Below are 20,072 nucleotides of genomic sequence, written 5' to 3' on the forward strand. Positions count from 1 at the left end.
ATCTTCCCTTTCATATACCTGCTAGCCCAGAAAGTTCTGTGCTGGTATCCAGCACTTGTTTTCCACTTTTGTTTGTGAGGAAAATACCTGCTCATGCTACAACTACATGTTGTCCAGTTGCAATGGCAATCAATTGCTCATTAACATCAGCAGTAACTCATTAAAATCATTTCATGTGTCATTGGTATGAGGACCTTCAATGTGCCGGCTTGTCCTTGATTCTGGTGCCGTGTGAGTGGTGATCAGCCAAGGTCTGCAGCACTGTCAAGACTCTTTTCTAGGAAGAAGTCCTGACTTCACAGGCAGATTAGAAGGCCACAAATATTCCATTATCACTATCTGCATTATTTTCTCTTTGGAGTTGACAAAGGTACGGTCATCTTATCCTCAGCCTTCCAGTACACTTTCTTAAAAGAAAAAGTTGCCACTGATTTTGGGTGGGATTATGTGTCCTGAGAGATGAAGCTGTCCTTCTCATGACTTCCCACGTAATGGTGAGGACTTTTTCAATTATAACGATGACACTGGGAGGAAAGAAAGTCCCAGATTATTCTAACATAGGCTACATCTTTGTCCTAGTTTCAGCTGGGATAGAGTTAACTGTCTTCCTAGTAGCTGGTACGGTGCTATGTTTTGAGTTCAGTATGAGAAGAATGTTGATAACACCGATGTTTTCAGTTGTTGCTCAGTAGTGTTTAGACTAATGTCAAGGATTTTTCAGCTTCTCATGCCCAGCCAGCGAGAAAGCTGGAGGGGCACAAGAAGTTGGCACAGGACACAGCCAGGGCAGCTGACCCAAACTGGCCAACGGGGTATTCCATACCATGGGACGTCCCATCCAGTATATGAACTGGGGAGTGGGGGCGGGGAATCGCCCCTCAGGGACTAGCTGGGTGCCGGTCGGCGGGTGGTGAGCAATTGCGCTGCGCATCATTTGTACATTCCAATCCTTTCATTATTGCTGTTGTCATTTTATTAGTGTTATCATTATCATTATTAGTTTCTTCTTTTCTGTTCTATTAAACTGTTCTTATCTCAACCTGTGGGTTTTGCTTCTTTTTGCCAATTTTCTCCCCCATCCCACTGGGTGGGGGGGGAGTGAGTGAGCGGCTGCGTGGTGCTTAGTTGCTGGCTGGGGTTAAACCACGACAATCTTCTAAGCATGCCAGAATACATTTTCTCAGCCCTCCTCATACTTGTCTTCCACTGTGGTCCAGCAAGCCCTGCAGTACTTAAGACATATAGCCCATTTGTTCGGAATATTCACTGGCTTCACACTGACCAAACACCATTTATCAGCTGGGTTGACTCAGATGACCTTCTGTGTAAACACAGAGAAATGCTGGATTCATAGTAAAATATCTTAAAATGTCTTATATCACTTGAAAGCTTGCTTTCTTTAGCTGTGAGGTTATACTGGGAGGGGAGAGTGCTGCACATATCTTTGTCTCTGTAACTGAGAGGCATTTTCTGTGTCCAGAGCTCCTCCCAGGGTCTCTGCCTTCAGTACGCCCCATTGAGGGGTCTCCATTATTCCTCAGATTTTCATGGCTATATTTTTCCAACTTCTGTATTACCTTGGAAAATGGCAGGAGATCTATTGTGGATTAATTAGTGGGGTGATAGTGCAGTATTAATTAGCAGAGGGTACTTACATATATAGTCTGAACACAGACATCCCTGTAGCAGAGTTTATATTTTTCTATTGAATGGAGTGAGGCTTTTCCTTAGAAATAAGCTGTTTCTCAGCTGAGCACAAAGACATTCTCTCCATGAGTTTACAAGCTGTTAGGAATTCAGAAAGGTACCAAGCTCTGCATCACAGTTTTTCTTCATGGAGTGTTTTTAACTGCTTCTTTTCAGAAAAAGCTGTCAAAATGATGTTGTAGAGACCACAGTCAATGCAAAGTGAGCATGTGGGGCTTCTTTACTACAGTGTCATTGAACAGAAAGATCAGTTGCTGTCTTGGCAGCCAGTTTAGCTTTCAGTGAAGCCAGTGGAAAAGTGTAATTGCTTTCATCATGGATTGGATCAGGTGAGCTCTCTACATCTCATTATGCAGTTCATTTAAGCAACAGGCCTGGAGTAGCTTTTTATGGCTCTTTCACTTACTTTACACTACTGATAGAGGTTAGGACACCAAAAATCTCATTTTGATTTCTTGATAAATTATCTGGCTATTCCCAGAATACTGATCACAAAGGGAGGGCAATATGTCTCTTCCAGAGCTATAGGGAGCTTAACTGTAAGGAATCATCTATTCTGTATCGTACTCGTTGCCACCAGATTTTTTAGCTCACTTGGGACAGAACCATATTTTCTTCTCAAATGAATGATTGAAAATGTCTGTGAGCCTGGATCCTTGTCCTAAATCAAAATGTTAGAGATGCTTTACCTGTTACGTTTCTTCACACTGTTCCATTTACTCCCCATCACCTTAACCCAGAGTGTTAAGTAGGATCATCCTCTCCTGAAGTCTGGGTACTTTGTTAGAGCAGCCCAGAGCTTCAACACTTCTACAGAGAACAGTGTAAATCAGAGGTCTTGAGAGAGGCAGAAGGCACGAGACAGACAGGCAGCAGCTTTCAGTAAGGCTAAGATGCGTGAAGACAAAGTAAAAATGTCAGAATTATTTCTCTTAGAGAGAAAATAAGGAGAATATGCAACTGAGGTACATAAAATCAGGTTGTATAGTGAAGGTCAAAAAAGAGTACTTGATTGCTAACAAAGGACCAAAAGCCAGCGAAGTATTCTTTTCAAAGAAGATGTTTTATATAATGTATCATTAGCTTGTAGAACTCATTGACACAGATAATATCAGACTTCTATGACTCACGATAGCACTACCCAGCTACAGTAGACAGACTTTAATTGCAAAGAGGAGATGTAACATATCTTTACCCCTTGTTGGTTTGGAGGTGAAGGGAAGGAGCAGATGAAGGGAAGTGAAACACAGTCTGGGTGTTGGTGACAAGGTGTTATCCTCTGTCCTAAACTGAAAAGGAGGAGCTGACTGTTCTTCTACCTTGAGGCTAAGATTTAGTATCTTAAAAATACAGAGATAAACAGATTCAGGGAAGGTTTCAAACCAGAATTTTCAAGCCTGAAGAGCCAGTTTTGACAGTGCTCATAGAGGGAAGCATAAATAGAGGCTCAGAGTAGGACAGTCTGTCAGTGTGTAGCATGTTTTAGCAAATGCGTAACAGCAAGACAAAATGGAGCTGGCAATAACTGCACTTGGATGAAGAACTGAATCCTTGCCTGTACAGATGAAATAACTGTATGAGAGCACAGATTCCCCAGACCAGTGTTCACAAGCCTAATACAGAACCCTAGGCTGGCAGTCAGTGGTAATGTGTTTGTGTTTGCAAGGTAAAGGCTTAATTTTCAGAGAAGCTATCTTGAACTTCAGATGGACATGCCATTGGACTGAGGAAGTCTCCTAAAAACCATGGTGGTAGCTTTTATTTCAAGACACTATCCACTTCAGCTCATGGCAGGAGATACTAAATTCTGCACTGAATTCTTATAATCAGTGGGCAACAGGGACACTGCTTGCTTCCTGACCTTAGGTCCCCATTGACTATGAAAGATAACGTTAATGTCTCACTGTACCAAAATGATATTCTTCCTTAATGCTTTCCAGAGACTAATTGTCAACTTCTATGGACTCATGAGTAGCTCAGCCTCTTTCATCCCCAGTAATTAATTCAAAAGGATCAAGAGTTGTTTAAGAGCTGTTACGACTATTAGCTCCTATCCTGTTTTTTTTCACCAGGGAAAGGTCTCAAGAGAAAATTCAATGACACTTCCTACTTTTTGACAGTAATTGTGATTTCCATATTAGAAAAAAAATGAATCATTGCCACTATCAGTAGTCCAAGGCTGGAAGCCAACACAAAAGCAGAGAAGTACCTGGGATGCTATGGACATTTCAGTCTGCAGGGTTTTTGAAGGACTGTCTTCACAGTGAAAAGGAATGTCCAGAGTTGTGGATGTCCCAACTGCCCAAGATGGGCAGGGAAATCCGCTTTGGTGTCTGCTGATTTCTCAGCCCCGCTCCACATGCAGCACCTTCCTCTCCCTCCTTCCAGTGACACAAGGTCCCCAGGTTCAGAGTCAGGTGAGCCCCTGGGGCAGCGGGGAGGACACAACCCAGGCTGCACACCGGTGCTTCCCAGGCAGCCAGTGCAAATCCATAAGCTCAGACACCGTGTGAGCATAGACCGTAAAACTAGAATGATGCCAGCGCTGGCTTTTCAGAGCTCACAGGAGGCAGACACCCCTGCCCTGATGCTTGACCTTCTGCCTTGCACACACACCTCTGCAAGCGGCATGGAGCCCTCGATGGGTCACTGTGCAAAATTAGGCAGTAACAGATCTGCTCTCGTATAATTTTCTTTCCCCCATGCAATGGAGATGCCTCCGGCTAATAATTTTCATCATTTTCCCGTTTCTTCTTGTACAAAGCAAACAAACAAGTTATTGCAGAATTCTGCAGTGAAATTTGATTAGTGCTTCCTCCAGAGGCCGTTGGCAAAAAAGAGAGAAAGAGTATATTGAAGGATAGGGGAAAGGCAGAATACAGGCAAGGAGGTTTGCAGGCAGGTAATTGCAAATAAAATCCAACTTATGGTCTTGAAAATCCCAGAGGAGAAAGAAAAAGAGGCTATATATACCTTAGCTCATAAATTACCATATACTAGTCCCACCCACATGACTACAAAGAGAAACTTTAACAGCTTAAGTCTTCAGCCGTGCCACCGTGCTTCCAGACATGTCTTCTCAAAACACAGCTCGGAGGAGCTGCACCTCATCACAAGAAAAAGAACTGACAATCCCTTACCACAGGTGACTGTAAAGGCAGAACAGCTTAGCTTTCATTTGTGTATGCATTTTTGAACCTTATTTGAAACACTGCAAACCATAAATAAACTTTTTAAATATCATTCACAGCCATAGCTTTATGTTGCAGTACAGGTCCCCTGATATAGAATAACGCAAGGTTGTGTGCTTCCTATATTTTAAAAGGGCACACAATATATATAAATCTGTGTAATTATCAGCTACTTATTCTTCAGCATTTGAAAAGGAGAAATCAGTTTGGTGAATGCAGCACAACAAGAGTCGTAAGAATTTATGGTAAGAATGGCCTTTCTATTTTTTCACGTTCAAAACCATTGTTTTGTTGTTAGTCAAAGCTAGATATATATTAATTTTTCATATTAATAAATTATAAAGGTGCACTATATCATAAAATATCCATTAGTTAGAAGTAAACATGGGAACATCTAGCAAATTAAGCATTGAATCACTGGTAATACAACTGACCAGAAATTTTCAGTGAAATATTTTTTGACATGAGATGTCAACAGATTAAATTATAAAAACTTTTAAGGAAAACTCTTGGTTTAAATGGTTTTGGCTTGAAATGAAAAAAAAAATAAATTCCAGTTTAAATTAACTTTGGCTTAAAATGTAGTTGTAGTAGGGGAAAAAAACCCAAAATCTAATTGGTAAGACTTAAAGCAAAACTGTCAGTTGGCCTTAACTTCTTGCTTTTTCTCTTCAGATAATAAGTTGCAACTATTTTTGACATTTCCATTTTTCCATTATGATTCAACATAGGAATTTCATGTGGTTCTAGAGGATAAACAAAAATCTAGGTACCTAGGCAGCCTATAAAGTTTTGTGACTATTGAACATAAATGGACTTTGAAGAAATGTTGCAAACTGGACTCAAGAAACTGATGAAGCATAGAAGGCATTGGCTTTAGGTTACTGAAGAAGAGATAATGAAATCCTGGTCCCAATAAATTGATTTTTAATGGGAATTTAATGGGACCAGAGGGAGTACACCCAAATGCTAACTTTAGCCTAGGGAGATAGATTAGTCTTCCTATGTTTCCTCTTCAGTTGGTTGGGAACGATAAGATCCTGCATTCAATCATACCCTACAAGAGCTTAGCTGTAGCCTTTCTCCCTCCACTAACTCTAACAAGTGTGGGAAGGCTGTCCTCTGTCAGCAGATACCAGCCCCCTTGAAATCCTCACTCACGGGGTCAGCTACAAAGGAACATGTGCCTACTGACTTCTTACGTGATTCTCCACTTACTTACAGCTAAATATAAAGATCACTCATAGAATTAAACCTGGAATTCCTGCAGACATCAGTTCTTAGTCTGACTGCATGTTGTCCCTGACTTTTTGCTTGAACAGAGAAAGCTGACTCTCTCTGAGAAACTATGCTTTATCGTGCTTGTGGACCCCAAATATGCCTTTTGCAAAAATAGCTGAACCTGGCACTACGAGCAGAAAAGACCGATAGGTGCATCTACTTTAGCAGTTCACTCTTTGTAATAGGAGCAGATCAGTAGCTCAAAGCAGTTGGTGCTGTGGCTCCTCACACCTCCAGTACTTTGATTAAGGGGTGTTTATTCAGATTAGATATGATCTGCCTGCATGCTACATGTCTTACTAACCTAAAAGAGGAGGGATGTTGATACTTGAGGGTAAAATCCATTGTGTTCCATAGAAGACTTTGAAGGGATCTCAAGTCTCAGCATAATTTCTTTCAAGAGTACACTTCCTCCTATGTGGAGGGAAATTGTTAATATTTGTCTTTGCAACCGTTTCTTAAGTAAGGGTCAGGCCAGCTGTAATGTATTGCTGAGCAATTTTTGCACTGAAGAAACTGCGTGGCTATTAGCATGACAATTCACACCTGGTGTTAAAAAATAATAACTAACTTGTCTGTCAGGGAGTGCAGGCAGGAAGACAAAAATTAAGTGCTTCTAAACCACATTATGTCAGGCACAGACACTGTCACAGTTCTGCTGCATAAAGACACCACAGACTTAACCGTACTCGCTTCCTTTCCTGCCCTCACAGTTCAACTACCTTCCAACCACAGTGAGCTCTAGGACATGGTCACCTATGATAATAAGATGCCACGCAACCTTCAAACCTTTATGAAGTTTTTCAAGCCACTTCTAAGCTCCTCGGGAAAGCCCAGTCCATTTGCATAAGCATGGAATTAAAGCACAAACATAACCGCAGAATTATGTATACAGAAATCTTTTGTACAGCTGCTTGGAAGCTTCAAGCTTCAAATCAAATTGAAGAAGACAGCTTTTCCTGCAGTGGGGTTTTCATCTGAAGGGTAGAGGAACACAAGTTCTCCTTCAGCAAATGTACATCCCAAGACAACAAAGTATAATGAAGAAAGATCTGTGGCGGGACTGATTCTGTGTGAATGAAGAGAAATTTCTTTGATAGTCCTGGCTAAACAGGGAAACAACTCTGGGATTTCGGACTCAGTCCCTGAAGACCCCAACAACACCCATATGAAAGCCAAGATGTTACGTCATGTTTTGGCCATACTCCTTCTAGACAGTTTAAATTCTTAAAAATGCACACAAGCACAGTGTCACCTACACATTGATAAAAAGAATAACCCTGGCCTTTTTTTAAGAAAGCCACTGAGGCAGAACTGCTCCTAATGTCTTTCTAGGCCCTTTCTGGACCTCATCCCAGGACCAAGGGCCTCCCAGGGGCAACTTACCCCCAGATGCTGCTCCCGCAGCCGGAGCGTGCCGACGGTGCTGCCACACTGCCGGTGACACTCTGGCACAAGCTGCCCAGGGATGAGGCTTATGAGGAGAGCTACTGCAGGAAAAGGTGCAAAGGTGCAAGTTCGTGGTGTGAGTGAGGGGGTATCAGCCCCGATGTCGGTAGCCCTGGACCTGGACCACCTCAGACAGGGAGGCAGTCAGACCAACTGGAGGAGCCCCCGGAGAGGAGCTGCAGGGACTAGAAACACTTGGGGCTCATCCCCTGGTGTACCCAGGCTCCCCAGCCCGACCGGGTGGCATGGGCAGTGATCTGAGCCCTCAAGGGGACATCAGCATCATTCTCATCAGGCAGGTGGCCAGGCCACCCCAGCAACCCCATTAGCCTCCAGAGGAAGATGTTTCAGAAACAAGCATAAGAAATCACAGGGCAGCGCCTCCCACTCCTAACGGTGAAAAGCTATTCCTAATCTATTCCTTGCAATTCAGATGTTAATATCTTAAAACGCATGAAAAGCTATTGTAAGTCTGGAGAGCCTCGTTACCAGACAGAAATCCTGCCCTTTTGCAATCCAGCTGAGTGCCTGACCTCCCTGGTGCCTCGCAGCAGAGAGTTCCATGGTTTAATTATCTCCTGTGTGAAAAGGGTTTTATTTGATCAGTCTGGAAATTGCTGCTTTTCAATTTACTTGAATATTTTCAGCCACCAGTGTTACACTAGACAAGATTTAATATATCTTTATCATACTCTCCTTCATTGGTTTCCCTTCTAAGGTGAACAGTCCTAGCACAACCTTTTTCATATGAAAGGTTTTCTATGCCCCAAATAATTTTCTTTGCCCTTCTATGAACCTCTTCTAGTTTTCTTTAAAATAGAGTAGCTACTACTGTACATACATTTGAGGTAAGGCTGCATTATTTTTCTTATTCTTTTTCTATTCCTGATCCATCATGTAACATTTTCTTTGTTTTTCTGGGCCTCAGTGGCATAGCAGGAAGGGTTAAGTGAGCAGCATATAGGGTACAAGCTCCCATCCCTAACCATCCACGCCTGATTTAAACCCCTGTAAATTGTGTAGATAGTTAAAAAAAAAGAGCGTCTGTGTTATCACAGCATTACAAAGGTCCCATTTGATACCAATGATTGGACGAAATCTTTTAGCAATTCCCAAGTGCACTTTGCCATTCTGGGTGAATTTGTTTCTGAAGCCCATCACTGTTGAGGTGCGTAAAACCCCTCCAGGTATGGAATAGGCTGAAAGGAAGGCATACAGAAGGAAAGGGAGGCTATTTAATGGAAAGGATACCTTATAAAGAAACGGTAGCTTCCCATAGCATAGATAAGTTCAGGCGGTGGTGCTGTGGTCAGGTACATCTGCATGTACTTGAGTCAACAAACAGAGCTCTCCCTGCTGAACAACCCACAAACTTAAAAAAAAGCCCAGCACAAAACAGATTAAAAAATAAAGCATGAGGTGCTTAAAAGGCCAAAGAATTCACTAGGTGTACTGTCCCAGTCCCACCTGTTGTTCCCACCGTGCTGTGTTTGCCCCACCTCAGTTATACCTCCTGGAATGAGAGCCAAGGGATAAAGAGGTAGGCTGCTCAAGAAAGCTAGGACACTGAATTTAGAATCCTGCCTATGGCCATAGAAATTGAGTTCAAAGCCCATGGCTTTGTATTCTGGACATTAATCCCTCCCAAGCGGCACTGACATATTTTATATGAAGACACGAATCAAACATGTTGCCAATGTGATCTAACCGAGCTGGGAGAGTACGAGACAGAAGGAAGAATGTAGGTTGGATATTCTTGTACAAGTCCAAACAATATCCATCTGGGAGGACTAGTAAGGGTTTTTCCCAACCACTTGTCTCCTCTGGAACTAGTTTGACTCCCAGCTAACTGATCTATGAGAACAATTATTTATAGCTCAGTAATAAATGAGGTTGAAATCTGTATCTGTTACCAGTTTAGTTTATAAGCCAAGTACTAACAGCGTTCCACAAACGAAGCAATCTGTTTTTGTTTTAAATTACCTCTATTCCTGGGGTAACAATCAGATCATCAACAGGACATTAGGTAGCATTTTCCTTCAAGCCAAGAGAAAAGCAGCGTGCAGAAATGCAGGGAGACGTTGGGTAAATATCACCACTGCCAGCAGCTCAGGGGAAGGACCCTGGCTTTGCAGCTGCCAACCGAACGTCGGCGCTTTACAAATGACAGTTAATGGGTGGAAGGACAGAAGGATGGTTGCAGTGGTGAAAGGAGCAGGCACAGGTGTCTGCTTATTCTTTGTTTCCAGGCAGGTCCTGGTAACAGTCTCCTGCCCTTTTGGCTCAAGCCATAGGGGAAAGGATGGGGGCTGTCTGTCTGTCAGACATCTTGTTGGCCATCCTTTGGCATGATTCCCTTCTTTTTTATCCTTCATTTTCTTTCCTCAAACAGCTATGAGGATTTGTATCTACAAATAGTAATCTCTTGACAGCTGGTGATGAGCTGGGCTGGAACTTTACAATGCCAACGAGATAGAAAGGGGAAAAATAGGAAGATCTGCGCATCTCAAGTACTGTAAAATGGTGCTCTGCACTCACACAAAGCCACGTACCGTATCCCCAAACTGAGGACACTCACCAGAGGAAGAAGCTTGCTCTGCTGAGGAGCGAGGCTCAAAGTTCAGGAAGTCACTTGGGAGCAAAAATAGACTAACAGTTGCACCACATAGACTAACTTGCACCACCTTTTCCATCTCTTTGTCAGTACCGAAGGGTGAAGGGGAATCCATTGCACCCTCCTTTTGATGTCCTTGTAGAGGAAATACAGTGGCCCAAACATCCTAGTTCTGAGCCATATGCAGTCCTTGCCTGGCTGTGCAGGGGCAGAGAGGTTCTGAAAATAGCCAGTCCAGGAAAACTGGTCTCTCCCCATCACTGCTGCTAATGCTGGGATTAAGCCAGTGGCCTGAGGAAAGGAGCACAAGGGATTTTTGGAGCTACTTTTGCTTCCTCACCCCTTCATGCTTTATTATTTTTACTGTGTCCAGGCTGTCTCGCAGGGAGAAAACTGGAACTTGCGCCTGCCACCAGCATGTACCAGTGTATGTACACCACCTTTGGAAGGCAGGCTGCAGGAGACCAGAGGCTGTGGTCGCTTTTGCCTTTCCCTTGCAGGCCCAGGCTGAGTTCAGACACCACAAGTCCCACCAGCTCTTGCATCAGAAGATACCGTGACAGTCAACAGATGTCCCAGCTTTTTTGGGGCAGCCCCAGGGTTTAAGTCCACTGTCTGTGCACCACAAAGAAATTTTTGAGATGTCATTTTGTCCCAGAGTTTAGAAACAATATTACAGAATAGATAATAGATAGACAAAAACCCTGTGTACCTTGCACTGGGAAGGTGGCATTTCCCAGTCTTCCCCACTGAAGCTTCCCTCCCTGATGAACCTGCTGTGCAGAGGAAAGAGATTGAGAGATAGGGACCACAGACTTGAGATCTGAATATTTCTGTCATGTAACCTGATACGGGAAGAAGAAAGAAACACCTTGTCATGGCCTCACATGGGGACCATGTCTTCTGAGGTCCTTTTTTCCCCCATCTCATCATTCCTCATAGAATCCTTTTAGGAGGGATCTCAGAGCATCTTATCTACCCCCTATCAGTTCTGTGATATCTCCACAAGGGCATTTGAAGACGGGTGCAAGACATGAGATCACCATTTCTCCATGCCTGGTATGAAGTTCTGGGCCTACCCACGCTGTAGAGAAGTGCACCCTTGTGGGATCTCCAAAAGGCAGCTCCGAATGACGCTCCCCATTCTTCCACTGCTTCACTACTCACAGGTACATCAGCGGGACCATCTCAGAGGCAGCTATGGGGCTCTTCCTGCAGGTAAACTCTGTGTGTGGCCCTAAATCCATCCTGGAGGCCACTTCTGCACAATGCTGCAGACCTGCCAATCTGGCCCTTAGAGTCTGGAAGACCCTAATCAGTGTTACAGGGCCAGATGCATCTGACATTGAGGTACTCCCATTTCCAGGAGCATAAACTTACACTAAAAGCCAAAGAAAACTTTCAGAGCCCAGAACAGTAGTTTAATTTTCCACCATGTCTGAGCATAATTCAGGATCCTCCCATAACCCGGTTATACTCACTTGCTGTAGCAAGGTTTTTACTTTACCCACGGTAGCAATACTGACAATGTTGTTGCAGCATATTTGGGAGGGTCTTCTCAAAGCTGCATCCCTCCCGTTGCCAGATGCTCAGCTGCACAATGATCAGACTCCGAATGGTTTCCTGCTGCCTTCTTTGGCTCACAAGTAGTTCTGGGTTGTGACCCATGACTGCAGGTTGAATTCAGCAAAGATGGGCACTGTTGCTTGTTTAGATAGAGCCTGACACAGGTTTTGATGTCCTCCCAGACCTTCATAGCCTTTGTCATTTACCTTACTACACTCCTACATTTTATTATCTAAGTTGAACTGCTTTAGGTTCAATCATAAAGTAGCACCTATCCAATGGTTTTCAATGTAGGGTTGTCCCTGGGAGCATGTTTTGTTGGCCTTTCACGTTGTAAAACAATTGTGTGCAATGATATTAGGGCACAAAGAGCCGTGACGGATAACTGGTTGTTAGTTCGAGTTTTCCCAGCTAATTTAGTTCCTCCAGCAACATGAAGAAAAATGCTTTGAAAGAATGTACTCCAAACAACCAGTGTCCCCTGTTGGCTTTCTTCAGTGCTGCAGAAACATTTATTACCCTTTCCTAGAACAAAATACGGTGTTAAATATAAAAGCAATGGTTCAAATGGCCATAAAATGTATTGGGGCGTACTATGGATTCAATTGATTTCAAAGCTTAAATTTAGGGAAAATTTATAGTTAGGGACTTATTTTTCCAAAAGCTTGGCTTAGTTATTTGATATTGATCTTAAGATTATAATAAAATACATTTCTATTGATTTCTGTGAGGAAAAATTCATCACTGCAAGAATTTCTGGCTCTATATATTGGGTGGGTGAAGATGCGTGCAGCTCTTTCTGGCTTGGGTCTTTGCACACTGCAGTTATGAAGTACCAGAGGAGAGCAGAGTATGGGAAGGTGGAGCAGAGCCACTGAACTCACACGCTTCCTCATCTCAAGACAAAGCGAAGTGACCCAGGAACAAAAGCAGAGACCATTCTGGTGTGGCATGGATTTTGTTAATAAAATGTGGTTGATTGGTCTCCTTTGTAGCAGAACAGAGAATTATAACCTTTGCATATCTTTGCTTCAGTCGACTTGCCAATCTATTCAGCAAATGCATAATTCTGCTTTAAAATATATGCTGTTACAAGGTTAAAAATAGTCTTATAAAAGAGGTGTCACTTAATTAAGTTCCTCTAGGCTAGACTGTAATACTTTGAGTATCACAGTTGTTACTTAATATGAATTAGGACAGCAAGTTTCTGTATTTCCATTTTTTACAATACTTTTCACAGGATGTCAATTACATCTGGATTCATACCAGGTAACACCTGATTATGGAAATAATTCTGATTTAATCAATAGACTGGCAAATGCCACTCAACATGAGTAAAAAAATAATTTTTCTTTCCAGACCAAAATGAGTGTAGAGTTCAACAGAGAGTACGATTCAGCAGTGGCAGGCTAAGCCAAGTTAGGATATTCTGACTTTCAAAGCCAAATACATCGATGCAGAGTCAAGATTCCTTTAAAGAGCTGAAACATTCAAGGGATGGAAATACCCAGATTATGCTTTCCAGCAGCTTCTTCTCTACTCTGCACTATATTAATGGGTATATTGGAAAAGATAAACTATAAAGTCATGCAGGTCTTGAGCATATTGTGGTAGTACGTCATGCTTTTTGTCCATTCATTCCTTAAGGAAAAGCTTTAACCGGAACTCACTAAAAGCCTTGCCTGACTAGCTGATTTATCTGAGTCTACACCTGCTTTGCTTCATCAGAGGACAAAACAATTAAAGCATGCCAATGTTTCTACTCCTACATGTCTTTACAAAAGAAGGACTGAGTGGACACCGCTCACGTTAAATTCACCTGTTGCCTTTGAAGTCTGCAGTCACAGCATCATTTCCCACTGTATTTGTAAGCTGGAAAATAAAATCAAGGTATCACCTTGTGACGTGTTGGTCTGGGTATATGTCTACTGCAGCACTTTCCTGTGTGTAATATATTAGACCTGTTCATGTATACCATCATTCCCTGTGGTAAGTAAGTTAATGAAACTGTTTCATTAGCTTATGAAGTACAAGTCAGAGTTTTGGGGACTTTGCTGCTTTGCCTTACAGGCTATATGTGGCTATTTGACAGCTAGGGCAAGTGTACATGCAATATCAGAGCACTGATCATTAGCACTGGCAGGTCCTCAAAAGGTTTGTGTTTAAAATTACCTACTGTTCAGTGCTTTGAAGTAAATATCGCTGTTACTTATATTGATTTCAGATGTCATAGAAATCTAGTCTATGACTCCTTAAGATCTGAAGGTTAAACTTTATACCAATGCCTAGAAATCTTGATAGCAGTAGCACAAGCGTGAACAGAATGAGTTAAGACCATCAGGGACTCCTGAGCAAATCAGCAAGGAAGGGAGGGTCCAAGGGCACTCAGCACTCAGGCGAGAAAAGGCTTAAAGAAGCAGTATTCTCCTACAGCTGTAATTCGCTTAAAAGGCTTATTGGTAATCAAAAAGCAGGACTACCCACAGAGCTGAGGAAATTGTAAAGCTCCACTAGTTTCTACCAGAGAAGCCTTATCCAAAGCCTGTTGTAGTTGAGGAAGGAGTCCCACCAACCTTCATGAGCTCCAGCTGACGCTGCAAATGACTTAAGGACTCCACAACATTAACTGCTAGGAGAAAACATCGGTTTGTTAAAGTCTGTCCTCACAAACCCGGAAAATACCAACCAACCTACAAGTAGCTAGTATCAGCATATCCTCAAAAATCCAATTAGTGGCTGCAACCTTGAATTTTATCCTTGTCCAAAAATACATCTTGTTCCTTTTCACAGTGGGTTTGCACTCTACCCCCTCCCCAACACACACGCTTCAGTAGCTGACTTTTCCCATCCATGCCAAATTGCAGATTCTTTTCTGTGAAGTAATTTTGTCTGAATTGCCTGTGCACCTACCCATCCCATCCCATCCCAGTTTTAGTCCATGGTGTCTTGTTTTTAAATTAGTTGCTATCTTTAACAGCTTACTGCCTTCAATCTGTTCGTCTCAGGATTTCGTTTACCTCTCTGACAATCTCCCATTTTACCTCATTTCTTCCTGAGGCCGCAGAGGCCAGCACAGGCTAATCCCTCCTCATAACTCAAAGTCTAAACCTCTAGAGTATTTAAGATTTTCCTTCATAATACCTTTTCAATTTCAAACCTCTAAGCAATTTTACCAGTGCCCAGAATAGTATATAATACTAATATTTCTCAAGTTTCAGTACAGCAAAATAACCTTTACTTATTTATGGTGTATAATACCCCTCACATGGAAGTTTGGGGCACTTCCTTCATAGCTGCAGCTCTGTAACTCCTGTCAAAGCATACACAGGTGCCATTTTGCTACCTGCTGTTTTAGTAATAGACCTTCTTGCCATTGCACTGGGAAAAAACTAGCTCACTAGATACTCCTTCCCCCAATCTCTTCTTCCTCCTGTTCTTCACTTTTTATGTACAAACCTCTTTAGCTCCTTCCAGGATACCAAGACAACCCCGCTTTGTCCTTTACAAGCACCAGAGACAATAAGTGCTGATTGCAAGTAGGATATCTAGTTGAAATGAATCATGCATCCTACTCGTTTAGTCCTTTTCTCTTCTTAGGTGAAAAATCAAAGTCCTCTCGCATATAATTCACAATGGATGAAATTCACTGCTGAGCAGAAGGCCAACCCAAAGTCTGTGTAATGCTGAATTGCCTTTAAAGCACTGTTTTGAAGGTTTCAGATAGCTTAGGGAAGTGAAATGTCTCTGTGCCAGCCCCCCTGCCCAGGGATGAATTTTACTCTTTGTGAACTGTCTAGAAGAGTTTGATTTTTATTGATGTGCTTATTGTTTGAAATTACTTGAAACATGGTTCATGCCTATGCATTTCATAGGTGCATTGCCTTATCAGTATTAAAAATATGCAGAGATACCATTATGCAGCAGCTTGTTTCCACAAAGGACTCAGTTATTGATTTACTCACAGATGGTTATCAGAGATAGTGGTTTAAGTTGTAAATGCTGCACTTTACTGTGGGAGAAATACACAGGTCAGCCTCTTATTTCTCTTTCCTGATGGGATGATTCCCAAACATACTGTGAGTTTTAAAGCTGGATCCTTCTAGAAAGACATGCAGTGCAGAGATGTAAAGATTCTTGGCATTATTGTTGTTCCTAATGTTTTTCAAAGATTCACTTAGGTGGAATTTTGAAAAGTGAATAAAAAGGGCATTGACTCAAACCCATAGCATTGAATCACATAAATGTGTATGGATGGATTTTCACCAGCTTTTAGTTCAATCACATATTTTGCATGAACAAATAGAGGATACTCTGCACAGATGTAGTTGTGGGGATGCTAATGGTTTGCACATTGTCCTCCCCATCCACTCCATGGATGTTTTATTGTTAAGATGACAACTGCATAAACTTTTCAGTATCCTATCCAAGCTCATAAATTTCTCCTTCAGACAAAGGAATAAGTTATCTAGGAACAGTACTGGAAGGAAAAGATCCCAACTGTGTAACCCAGGGTTGGGACTTTGCTAGTGGGACTGAGCACACAGCACAGCAGTACTGGCAGACAGCCCTGAAGCTGATGGTCACAGCACAGGCCGCAAGTGGAAGGAGAGAAGTCTGGGGGATCAGCAGCCTAAAGGTTTTCTTGTTCTTTCCATGTAAATGTGTGGAGAATAGGCATTGTACCTCAGGATAACATAGCAGGATAAAATCTAAGCAGAGACAACTTTGCAGTTTTTCTGCTCCCAGCTCCCTTATCAATGTTTGCTAACACCTCGCATACATAAAACTGAGCCGTAAGGAGCACTACACAGTTTACATCATTATTATCTGTTAAGACAACTTTCATAAATCAAGACGGACTTTAAAATTGCCCATATCCATTTAAAATACTGCAAGGCCTTTCGCAGAAAACAACATTAAATATTATTTTCTCCAGCATACCCAAAAAAGGGATGTTTGTGTTGGGCTGGGGGTAGGGGGCTTTCCCTCAGGCTTTTTTCTCATTCTTCCTTCCTTATGAGCCTTTCCTCATGGCACCAAGGCATTGGGCTGGTCGGCCTGCTTACTTGCCAGACCCAGCAGGGAAAGAGTCGCGCAGTTTTGTATTTGGCTGAGAACCTTTCCCATGAAGGAGGTATGTGGCTTGCCTTGCAGCAAGCAAGCAAGGGGGTGAAGCCTTTGAACCCTCTGGTCTGTTTAGGGCTGGGATGTAGCTGTGTGACCCCTACCACTGAGAGAGAAAAGCAGTCCTAAAAGGAGGGGTGGCAATGTTAGTCCTGGCCTAGGCACGGAGGGTCGAAGCCTCAGCCCCGCTTTGCTCAATCCCCTAAAACTCTGCCCCTGTCCCATGGAGTTTGTGGTCCCCAGATATTTCAGCCCCTGGTTGTCTTGTCCAGCTCCTGGCTCCTGCGATGCCGTTGAGGGAGACAGAAAGACTACAGCCACACCAGCAATTCCGAGTTGCTCACAGCTGTGGGTCTGTCACTGCTAACACTCAGTGGAAACGGGGGACCACAGGCATTTATGTACTGCAGGCAAGGCACCTCTGCTGTCTCCAGTGAAGGATTTGGGAAATTCTGGCTGCCTTCATCTCAGAAAACCTTCCAGGCATTGAAACACACCACTTTGTCAAACTAAACTGCCTAGGCAGACCCTGGAGCACTTTTGGTCTATGCCAGCCAGCATACTCCTAAAGGGTCTCCCAGCGAGTTTTGGGAGCTCGCACAGGTCAAGAGCTGCTCCCAGAAGGTCATTTTCAGGGAGCCACCCTTTTTTACAAGCCTGAGAGGGTTTATGGGTATGAAGCAGGTCTGTCCCTACCTGTGAGGTTCAGCTGGCTTTGCAGGCTTTGTGGCTGTTCCCCATGGCGGGTGCTGGGCTCTGGGTGCCACCTCTCCTAAGACTGCGAGGCAGAGTTATCTCAACCCTGCTCAGGCAATGAATACTCTCCCACGTTTCTTGGGTGGGACAAATGCTGGAGTCTGAGATAATCTTTGTTTTTGTTGTCCCACGCTTCTCAGCCCTAATGGGAATGAACCGCTCATACAGTGAGTATTTCAGATAGTTTTTGTGTGACTTTCTGGCATCAGCAAACAAGTATTTATGGAATAAGGCCCTTCTTTTGGCATTAATACATGCTGTCAAGCATAGTTATCCTTACTCTTAGCCTTGCGACAGATGACTTGCTAACTTCTCCACCCATTGCTCCATCAGCCATGAAGATGCTCTTTACTGGAGTGAGCACTCCCTTTGGTTAATCACTTCAGTGCTTTCTCCCTTTTGACCACTGACTAATTTGTTAAATCTTGCTGGAGCATGATAGGGTACCAAGCACCTTCTGACATAAGGGAAATAGCTCATACATGTTATGTCCCTTCATCCTCAGTATCAAACTCATTGTTTTCTTCAGGAAAAAAATGCAGTATACCAGTGGTGCAATGGAAGGCATTTGACATGGGGTCAGGAGTTCAGCAAATTTGAATCCTACAACAATATGGATTATTAATGTCTGGGAAGCTCAGTTTGCAAATCTTTTTGCAATCAAAACCTCACATTGCTTTCATCACAGCTTGTTCTGCAGGTCCTAGAGCCCCCATTTCTGTGGCGCAGGGGTAGGGATGGCAGGAGACTGTCCTCCGTGGCAGAGGGTTCCAAAACAATGAGGCAGGCAGTACTACAGCAAGAAACCAGCCAAAGGAAAGGCCCCTGCTTTCATTCCCCTTAACAGCACAAAAACACATCCACACACAGCTATAGGGACATGACTACTTCTACTGCACCCCAAACTCCAGGCTGTAAAGAGAAGTCAACTTGTGGGAAGGCAGCTTCCCCATTGAAGGCACACACCAGTGAGTCAGATTGGCTGGTCAGGACAAGGACAGGAATTGACTAGGGATAAAAGGAAAGGTGGTGATTTCTCAGAGGTAAAATAGAAACCAAAATGGAGGTGTTACGGGTTTGTGTGGTACAGGGTTTTTTGGTAGTGGTGGAGGGGGCCGCAGGGGTGGCTCCTGTGAGAAGCTGCTAGAAACTTCCCTGGCTCCAAGTCGGACCCACCTCTGGCCCAGGCTGAGCCCATCAGCGACGGTGGTAGTGCCTCTGGGAGAACAGATTTAAGAAGGGGAACCTGCAGTGAGCAGGGGGATTGGAATGTGAGAGGAACCCCTCTGCAGATACCGAGGTCAGTGAAGGAGGAGGTGTGCCGGAGGAGGTTGATGCCCCCACAGCCCGTGGTGGGAGAGGGCAGGCTGTCCCCCCCAGCCCATGGAGGGGAGCGGGGGAGCGGAGGCCCCCCAGGATGGCCGTGACTCCATGGGAAAGCCCGTGCTGGAGCAGTGTGTGACTGAAGATCGGCCCGAGGAAAGGACCCACGCCAGGGAAGTTCGGGAAGAACTGAAGTCCAGGGAAAGGACCCATGCCAGGGAAGTTTGTGAGGAACTGCAGCCCGTGGGAAGGACCCACGCTGGAGAAGTTCGTGAAGGACTGTCTCCCGTGGGGGGGACCCCATGTTGGAGCAGGGGACGAGTGAGGAGTCCTCCCCCTGAGGAGGAAGGATCAGCAGAGACAACGTGTGATGAACTGACCGTAACCCCCATTCCCCATCCCCCTGCACCGCCAGCGGGAGGAGGTGGAGAGAACCGGGAATACAGTTGAGCCGGGAAGGAGGGAGGTGTGGGGAGAAGGTGTTGAAGGTTTGGGTTTACTTCCTAATATCCTTGTTTTGATTTGATTTGTAGTAAATTAAATCGATTTTGGTTTTTGCCCAAGTTGAGCCTGTCTTTTGCCTGTGACCAGAAGCGTGGAGTGATCCCTCCCAGTCCTTATCTCGACCCACAAGCCTGCCTTTATATTTTCTCCTCATCCCACCGTGGCCGGGGCGGGGTGGGAGTGAGTGAGCGGCTGCATGGTGCTTTGTTACCGGCTGGGCTGAAACCACAACAGGAGGTTTAGCATCCATTTTGTTAATGCAAACTGGACAAAATTTTATTTGCAACAGACAATAAATGGCTTATAGCAGCCTCCCTGAGCCAGCATAGTCTTTGAGACCTCAAGACCAAACTGGAGTGATGGCAGAACTGAGTAATGAACAGTTTTCCTTTTTATTTGTGATTTTCAAATTATTTCCTATCTCTTGTGATTTCAGGGAATCTTCCCTGTCCCAGAGACAAGAAGTTGCCATTCCAAAATTATCAGTGAAGCAAAAAAAAATGGGCTAGGTATCTGCTCCTCTGTTTTTCTTTCTAAGCATCAGGTATTACCAACCA

The 20,072-nt window shown here is 43.7% G+C and overlaps 1 long non-coding RNA gene across 1 annotated transcript; it reads left to right on the forward strand.

The window, feature by feature from the left end:
• Positions 1-436: 436 nt before the first annotated feature.
• On the forward strand, positions 437-18,871 carry LOC115344154. Its single transcript, XR_003924450.1, has 3 exons — positions 437-447; positions 17,162-17,164; positions 18,755-18,871. It is a non-coding gene; the product is annotated as an uncharacterized LOC115344154 (long non-coding RNA).
• Positions 18,872-20,072: the final 1,201 nt, after the last annotated feature.

Source organism: Aquila chrysaetos, chromosome 7, assembly GCF_900496995.4.
Source record: "Aquila chrysaetos chrysaetos chromosome 7, bAquChr1.4, whole genome shotgun sequence".
Taxonomy (NCBI): Eukaryota; Metazoa; Chordata; class Aves; order Accipitriformes; family Accipitridae; genus Aquila; species Aquila chrysaetos.